The 9,754-nt window shown below is 30.9% G+C and overlaps 1 pseudogene across 1 annotated transcript; it reads right to left on the reverse strand.

Annotated features, from left to right (window-relative positions):
- Positions 1-8,069: 8,069 nt before the first annotated feature.
- Positions 8,070-9,499, reverse strand: LOC143626648 (glyoxylase I 4 pseudogene; annotated as a pseudogene). Its single transcript, XR_013152455.1, has 3 exons — positions 9,291-9,499; positions 8,519-8,856; positions 8,070-8,212 (listed from the first exon to the last, which is right to left on the reverse strand). The product of XR_013152455.1 is annotated as a glyoxylase I 4 pseudogene (transcript).
- Between the last annotated feature and the right edge of the window lie 255 nt (positions 9,500-9,754).

The raw sequence follows: 9,754 nt of genomic DNA on the forward strand, positions 1-9,754 counted from the left end.
TTTAATACAATTGATTATGGAAATTAATTCAGATTCCTTAAAAAGTTACGAAATTTGATCATCAATTTAGTCTTAAGTATAACAAATTTAGATCCTATTAAATACAGAAATTGACAAATTTAAAATATTTGTTATAGTTTCCAATCCCAACTATCAATATTAATGTCTTCAATCTCAACAAACTTTTAATCTTATATATTTGACAAATTGTTAATTAGACATAAATGTCAAAATTAATGTATAAAATAAAAAAAATAATAAAATTGATTGTTAAAGAAGGTATTAATCATCATTATTTATTTTTAATATTAGCAAACATTATTTCACCAATTTCAACGAAAGTTAAAAGATTTTTATACTTTATAAATCAATTGTTGTCATTTTCCATATTATTTGTTCGATATATTTTCAAAAACCGTTTATTATTAACACAATTAACATTATATTATGATCATATTACCAAAAATCAAATTATTTAAATATTAATGATTTCCAAAATAGTTACAAATATAATGGTTTTGACTATTAACGCTTTCAAAACATCCGGGTAATTATGGAAGTCAAATTAAATCATTTAAACTCTAATTTATTTTAATTCACCCTAATAATATTGCTACAAAGATTTCTGTATTTTAAGAATGATTTCAAATATTATTATAACTAACTACCATTTGACAAAAATGATATAATCATAATTAATAATACTATATTTTGCCAACTTCAAAATCATTTATACTTTCTATATATGTAAATCGTTTGATTTTAAGCTTTTGCAATATATGTTGACCATTAATTAATTTATTAGTTATGAGTTATGATGTTTCTTTAAAATCAATTTTAGACGGCATTTATGAAACAATTAGACGTTTTTACTTTTTCAGTAATTCTTAAAACGGACTTTTTTTCAGATTTTTCAAACGTTTACGTACTACATATAATAATTTTTAACTTTTAATATATTTTTCATTCGTAGAGAAAGTTTATGTCTCAAATTCTCATGGCTCAGCTGTCAGTCGTGTGTTTATCTATGATTATTTGTTTGAAATTGAAGATTACAAAAACCGGTATCATAAAAAACTATGATACTCATTAATTACACACACACACACACACATATATTGTTTATATTTGTTGTCAAATTAGTTATGCAAAATATGTATAAAGACAATACATTTTTATGTTGATTTCATTATAGTATTATGTTTTAATTAACATGTGTTATTTGTACTCATGGTATAATTTATAAACATGTTTTAAATTTTCATTTATCTCTGATTGTCTTTGTATGTTTTTGTATTTGAATTAAAATAACAATGCTACGTCTTGTAATTAATGTAAAATGATATTTTTTTTAATTTGACATTTACATTTCTTTAAAATTATAATAGATACATATATATGATTTTATAGTTTCAATATTATCAAACTTTACATTTTATTTATGTGTAAATGTAAATAATGTCTAAATTTCAAGATTTATGCCTTAAATAAAACCCACATATTTCCGATAACCAATTCTAAATATATATGTTTGAATTCACATTGCAAATTATTATCATTATTATTTTTGGTTTGAATTAGCAAGTAACTAATGTAACCACAAAACATCTTTGTTTCTATTCGTTTGCTTTCTATGGTAATAATGAAGTTATTTGCCGTCCGGTAACTATTTTCTGTTTAATATTACAGTATGACCGGGTAATATTATCATTTATTTATAAATGCAACATTTGCATGGTAACTATTTGTTAGTCTTTGTATTTTTTTGTATTTGATTCAAATAAGTTATGATGTCTTATAATTCATGTGAAATTATCATTTATTTATAAATACAACATTTGCATTTCACTAAATTTATATGATATTTTGTATATATTATATTTTTAAATATGTTCCACCCGTGTGTAACACATGTATTATCCTATTATTAAATATGTTATGATTTTAAATATATGGTGTATATTTAATTAGGATGCTATTGTTTTTTTATTTTCAAGTAGTGAAGCAAAATTAGTTTCTTTTGATAGAATGTTGAAGAACTTGATGGTGGGTTAATATGAAAGAACAATGTTAGTCTCTGTGAATGTGCTTTTTGGTTTGGTGTACATTAAGTTATTTTAACTTTGAACTTTTAATATCTAAACAATCTAAATGTTCAACTTTTTGGTCAAAAACTTGTGTATCATATTTTTGTTGCTTGAATATGTTACGTATATTTATTAGGTTTGTTGATATGTTTTTTCACCCGTGTATATTAAACATCGAAGAAGTTGATGGTGGACTAATATGATGATAACATGTTCATGTCTTCGTTTGGTTTTTTAATTTAAGTGTATAGTAAGTTTGTGTAAGTATTAAGTTTTTATGTACACAATCTAAATGTTTAATATTTTGGTTACAAACTTATGTTAAATATTTGTGTTGGTTTAATATGTTAGTTATGAAATTTTATGGTTGTCTATATTTATATGGTTGTTTCTGTGTTTTCAACCCATGTGTAACATGGGCTACTATTATAGAAATATATTGGTGGGTTAGATACTTTTACATAAATGAATTTCTGATCATCTATGTCGATTCAAGTTAGCCGATAGTCTTCATATCCAGTTGAGTAAGTTGTGTTATTGTTGTTTCATGTGTAATATTTCTAATTTTCATGTCTTTAATATCTCTGTAAACACCAAATATAAATAACCTACAATTGTTACTAAAGATAATAGTACTTGGTTTCCCGGTTTTCTAATTTTTCTGTTTGTATTAAAATCCTTCATTAAGTCAGCAAAATTGAAACATCATGCACTATAAATTCTGTTTTATATTTATATTGTTCATCTTTTTCATATACTAATCATATTATATTCTATTATAGATGTCTTCAAAGTTAAAGAAAACTTAATTCTGGTCAATCAACGTCTTCCAATAAGAGCGGCAATTCAAATAGTAAGTCATTTAATATTTTTAGTTACCCTTTAAAATGTTTTTAAGAATGCCTTTTTTTGTAAACGTGCAGCTTCAACGCCAAGAGAACTACTTACTAGCATTTTGAACGGTAATATTTTATTTTAAACGCTTTAATACACTATATTGTATTAAAATATAATTTGTTTATTAACTAAAATATAGTGAATAAAAATTAATATGTTATTAACTAAAAATTAGGCACTTGTAGCGGAAAATTATAAACGACTTTTAATATATTTATTATTAACTACATTATACCTTTTTAATAAACAAATTTTTAATAACATTGAATGTATGTTTACACATTTCTTTTTTCTATTTTCTTTTTTATAAATGATACAAAACATAATTTGCAGTTATTCAATACTATTTTATTTTATTAAAACCAATTAAAATATATGTTTTAATTAAGATTTGTATCCGAATCAATTTATGTTAATTAGAGGAGCACAGATAATTCTTCATTATTTTTTACTTATATTTGGTTAACTCAATTTATATTGTTTCCAAACTTTGTAGCAAAATTCACAAATTTAGTTGTGGTCCATATAAAAAATTAGTTTTTTGGTTTTTTAAGTAAGATAATACCAATTATTTTTTTATATTTGAACTAAAATTTTCATAAACACATTATGCTAAATAAAATCAAAAAGACCAAAATTATTTTGACTCATAGATTGGTTCTAAAAGTCAGTGTGCCAACAATGTTACTAAGGAATATGGATCGGTGGAATGGCTTGTGTGATGGAACTAGATTGCGAGTAATTAATTTGGGTATGTGTTTTGTTGTAGTAAAAGTTATTTCAGGTACTAATACTGGTTATCTCACTAATATAATTCGTTGTGGTCTAACACATTCATATAAGAAACTTTCGTTTAAATTGAAGAGAAGGTGGTTCTTTCCAGTTGTACTCTGTTTAGTAATGACCATTAACATAAGTGAAGGGTTAATCTTGTAACATCCTGTTTTCGATTATAAGAATTAATAAAATAAATTTTGTTTATCTTATATATTGTGTCGTTTATCAGTTTAGATAATAACTGTACATGGTTGGGCTTGGACTTTAGAAGATGGAATATAAGATGGAATGGGCCTTAGGTCCATGGGCTTAAGGGAGTATAAATACCCCTTAAACCCTAAACCTTTCCATTTTTATCCATTCTCTACACCCTAGCCTACACTATCAGAAACACACACAAGACCATCCTTTAACCCGAGCCTAGATCCGAAGTTGAAAACCTAAGATTGTTGGTGCTAGATCGTCGTGAAGAACCAAAACAACATCAAGGCTTAACCATGTTCGTATTTCGACTCGTTTAAGGTACGTTTATGATTAGAAGTCGTTCGTTTAGGTTTGGAATGGTTTGGGAAATCACAGATTTTCTCTTGAATGTTGAAAACGAATCAAACACAACAAGTAATACTGAAATCCATGAACGTTTGATATGTTAATCGATAACCTAAATAATCCCATAACCTATATGCCTAAATCGCACCTCTTAAACACGGGTATTTGGACGAACTAAGGGTTAGGGTTTGTAGGCGAGGTGATTACGAGTTCAGGGATACCAAACTCGTGTTTTTCCTTTGAGATTTGAGGTGCTAATTGCAGATCTGGATAAGTTTGACTGTGGATGTTCTTATCAATTTTGACCTTGACCTCTTTAGTCAAGGTTTGGATAAGAACAGACGAACCCCTGTTGATTCGTTAAGCAGCCATGATGAATGGGACACATTTGCGTGCTTGGATAACGAATGAACCCTTAAGTCGTTACTTATCCCTTCGCTAAATAGGATAACGAATCAGGTCGTTCGTTACATGCCAATTCGTTATGATGAGATGACGAATCAGGAGGATTCGCTACTCGTCAATTCGTTGTGATATTATAACGAATCAGCTGATGAAAAATAACGAACTAAGACAGCGAATGAATCTAACGAACCAGCTAATCAGACCAGGAATGATAACGAATTAGAGAACGAATTGAGCTTGATTCGTTATAGAAAATGAGCAGCGAATTAGAAAAAGAATTTAAAATCCTAAGGGAAAATGTGTTAATACAACTCGACCCCAGCCAGGGGCTCTGCCCCTTGGACCCTGCTAGGGGCTGCCGCCCCTAGACCCCGCTGCCAGGGGCGCTGCCCCCGGACCCCCATTTGTCGAGGGTTATAATTAGACTAGAAACGCGAGATGAGTAGTGATAGTAATTGATGCATGTAATTATTATACAGTTAGCCGTGCCCAACTGAAGAAAGGAATAACAATTAACGGTGAACGTAACCGACTTTAGGTGAGTTTCTAGCCCCCATTCCTTGTTATGTTTTCGGGGCTGTGTGCATACTCGATGTGAATAGTTAATACATTTATCCTAAGTGATCAGTGTATGCCATATATGTATTATGTGAAATGTGTGAATGGTTTCTTGTCGATACATGAACGATCTTCAGAATTGCACGTATTGCCAGGAAATGGTTGATGTTATATGTATGTTGTAAGATGAAGAATGAATGATGTATGTATTAAACTTACGATTATGTATATAGAAAAGTATGTTAAAAAGGTATGGAAGAAAGGGTACCGGACCCTAATAATATCCGAGGATGAAGGGTACCGGACCCTAATAATATCCGAGGATGGGGGGCACCGGACCCCAATAATATCCGAGGATGGGGGCACCGGACCCCAATAATATCCGAGGATGGAGGGCACTGGACCCTAATAATATCCGAGGATGGAGGGTACCGGACCCTAATAATATCCGAGGTATGGAGGGCGAATGCTCTTTATAACGTAAGGTTAGATATGTATGTGTATGAAAGATTGATGGAAAGGTTAAGTATGTAATGCGTACCTACAGGCACGTGTATGTGTATGTAAAGTAAGTTATGTGATTAACTAGAACTCACTCAGCATAGCTGACTTTTAGTATGCACGCATGCAAATAAGTTGAGGCAGCTCGCGTGATTGAAGACACATGGCATGGAATCGAAGATACTGGCATCTCGAAGAAATGTTGTGATGTTTTAAAGACTATGTTTTATGTTTAAACATATTTGAATGTTTTATAAGACAAGATTTAAAGGTTATGTAACATTTTATGGTTGAAGTTTTAATATTCCGCAAATGTTTTAATTAATTCTGATATTTGGAACTGTGTTTATGAGTAAATCCAACACCAAAGTAGGGCTACCGGTAACGGGGCCTTACAAATCTCTAGCAAGAGTTAACATATATCTCAGAGACCCGGTGTTTACACATAGACAACTCTATATAGCTTTATCAAGAGCGATGAGTGATGTTAAAATTCTTATATTAAACAATGAAGACAAAGTTACAAATAAAGAATAAATATGGTTTATAAGGAAGTCTTTTTAGTAGCTTATGAATTTTAGATTTTTAACTTTTGATTATGTTTTCAAATATTGTAATTTGAATGCTGTTAGGGTTTATCATTGTATTTCACAATCATTGGTTTTCGTATCAATATTATTTACAACTTAAAGTATGTTGTCGTCCCGAATAACATATAACAACTTATGTTGTCCTTTCAAATGACATGTATTTGTTCGAAAATTTAAATATTTCCACCTGTGTCGTACACGGGTTAATAACCTAGTTGTGTTTAATATATTAGTATCATACACCACTTGAGGGTAAATTTTATGACGTTTGGATTAAGCGATTTACAAGTACATAGTACAACTTTAAACAATGGCAAAAGGGTTATTATAACATCAAAACTCACATATTTTTTAATCTGTTTTAAAATAGTTTCAAATTTTCCACCTCAACTATAATCAACTTTCGTAAATTTAATGTATAGTTATATTATTACCCTTAAACTTTTACTCATATTTTATTTATATTTTCAATTTTAACCCAATTTCCTTCATGATTTTTAAACATTAATAGCCTTTTTATAGTTAATATATTTAAAAAAAATTGTACCATAACATGAGCATAGTTTTCTCTTTAATTTGAGTATGGTATTGTCATAATTTTTTTTTCAGTTAAAAAGTTAACATTTTGCATAGGGGTGTTTGCGATGTGGTTTTGATGGTTTTCAAGTTAAACCGTAAACTAAACTGTTAGTAACGGTTTTTTGTCGTCGAAAACCAAAACCGAACCATTGAACAACTGGGCAAAAGCTAAAGAAAAAAATCAACCGTGAAATCAAACAAATGAACGATTTTACAGTTTCAAACCAAACAACGAACATCCATAAACTTGTTACGTGATTACCAAGCCTATGTTTGTTGTTACATATTTATAAATATTATAACAAATGGTTTGTAATTTTTGGATTTATTATCATATATGAATACATCACAATGGTTTATCATTACTTATAAAAAAGCAACCCCCAAGTCCAACTAATCCTATATAGCATACAATACATAAACAAACTGATAATATTATAACCAGTGGCGGACCCAGGATTTTTTGCCAATGGGGTCCCATATTTTCGGTGTTCAAATTTTTCGGGTCGGTCGTTGTTCAGGTCGGGTCGAGGCGAAGAACATAATAAAAAACAATATCATAATAAAACTTTCTTTTCAATCATCACTACCTGAACGGGTCAAAATGGGTCGGGTTGACACATAAACACTTTGTTTTCCCTTTCTTAAACATTTTTGAGATAGAACCTAGATCCACCCTTTCATAAGCATGTGTTGAAAACCATTAACTTAAACTAGTGAAAAATAAAACTGATATTTTAAAGTGTTTGAATGTTTCTAAAGAAAACCATGCATAAAGTTGAAAACAATGATATGTATTTTAGAGGTGTTTGAATGTTTCCAAAGTTATCATTGCAACATTAGCAATCAAATGATTGATTAACACTAAAAATTAACACAAAAAACCAAAAACTGAGCCTTGTAAGACTTGAACCCATGACCTTTCAAAGATAAAACAGGGGACTTTCCACCAGACCACATCAACATTAATAGTATGGGTTCCAAGTATTAAATCTTATGGGGTCCTCAAAAAATTTAATATACTGCTTCTAATAAATTTTTAAAAAACATTGGTGTCCTGGGACCCCGATCCACACTATGTGGGTCCGCCCCTGATTATAACTAGTACTTCCCAAATAATATTGGTCTGGTTTAAAAAGATTTCTAGCAAAACAACAAAATCCAAAACCTACTCTCATAAATAGATTAGCAGGTGAAATACGATCATGTGCTTCGTCCTTAGAATGAGATCCCAATCGTCCATCATCACTGCATTTGACCTCTTCTTCTCTGCATTTGATTATACCAAATCAGTTACCGAAAAAGTAGGCATTGTATGTACAAGTCTCAAATCAATATTTATAAAGTGACTGCCACGTTAAGTTAAGTTACTACTGTCATGCACACATGACGATTTTCACTCGTTTTTTTTCTTAAAAGCGCGTAATAGTTTAACTAAAAGAAGAACTATTTTTAAATTATTTTTATATAATAGCGTGAGTTGGTCGGTTTGATTGATTGGAAAAAAGCGATACCCCACACACCAAACCTCGCGCCTGTTAACATGGTGAGGTGGCCCACTACACAAGGCCTTACCGTAGAACGATGATTGGGATTGACTGATTTGAGGAATGGATTTGATCTTCTTGTTGAGAGGGCATGAAGAGATGGGTAGCACAGGAAGAACATGACAGTTGCAGATTTCGATCATGTAACCGTCAGGATCATGGAAGAAGAGCTGAATCACCTCCAGACCGCCTTCTTTCACCACCGCGGTGACGTATTTGATCCCCAATTGTTCCAGTTTGTTGATAATCAGGTCCATGTTGGTGCATTGGAATGAAATGTGGTTGTCTTTTGGATTGATCACTGATTTCTTTGCTGGAGTTGTCTCCATTTCTAGCAAGTGGATTCCAATTCCGTGGTTGAACAACCTGTTTCAACACATTTTGAGCATATTCATAAGTAAAATTTCAATTCCATTTACAATGTAGTATTTAAAGGATTGAGTTTTGTAATTTTGAATTTTGCAGCGGCGCAGCTTGTTGCATGTTTACCTTCTGCTACGATATAATAACTGCTTTTCAGTTTATTTGAAATGATAATTAACGCGAGAAGTTTTTTGATACCGAAATTCGGTTAGAGCTTAGATTAACGAATCGATTTCGCGATTTGATCTACAACTAACGTAGGAATATGATCTTGTTGTGGATTTATGGTTTTTTATGGTCTATTTTGTATTGATATATCGTCCTATCTAGTTTCTTACTAACTAGATAGCTTTTTATAATATAGTTAATCGTTATAAAAAACAATCTAAAAATGGCGTCGGCATAAAATCAGTATTCGAATTTAAAAATTTACGCACCAAGCGCCTTTGAAGTCGAAGGAGGAAGGGCGTTTGACGCTAACGAATCCGAGTACATCGGTGTAGAACATGACTGACCGAGGGATGGATTTGCAGATAAATGAAACATGATTAAGCAATAGAAACGGCAGCTGCTGCGTTGAAGATGATATCTCTTCGTCTTCCCTCACGATGTTTGATCCGACTTTAACAATCTTGTGTTGGTACATGATGTCAGTAGTTCAGTATCTAGTGTTATGTTTGTGTATGTAATCGTGTTAGTTTTTTTTGGTTTGATTTAGATAGCTTGCCTCATAAGTTCGCCTGATATAAGCGAACTTGTGGACAAGCGAAGTTATTGACAACTTCGCCTAGTCTGTTAGGCGAAGTTGTCGTAACATATATATACATATGTTACGGGTTGTATTGGATAATGATTCTAGTACGTGTAATTGTGATTGAAGATCACGTGTTGAAGGGTTGCA

This window comes from Bidens hawaiensis, unplaced genomic scaffold (assembly GCF_021521415.1).
Source record: "Bidens hawaiensis isolate Kalapana, Puna unplaced genomic scaffold, B.hawaiensis_p1.1 tig00004474_1, whole genome shotgun sequence".
In the NCBI taxonomy this organism is placed as follows: domain Eukaryota; kingdom Viridiplantae; phylum Streptophyta; class Magnoliopsida; order Asterales; family Asteraceae; genus Bidens; species Bidens hawaiensis.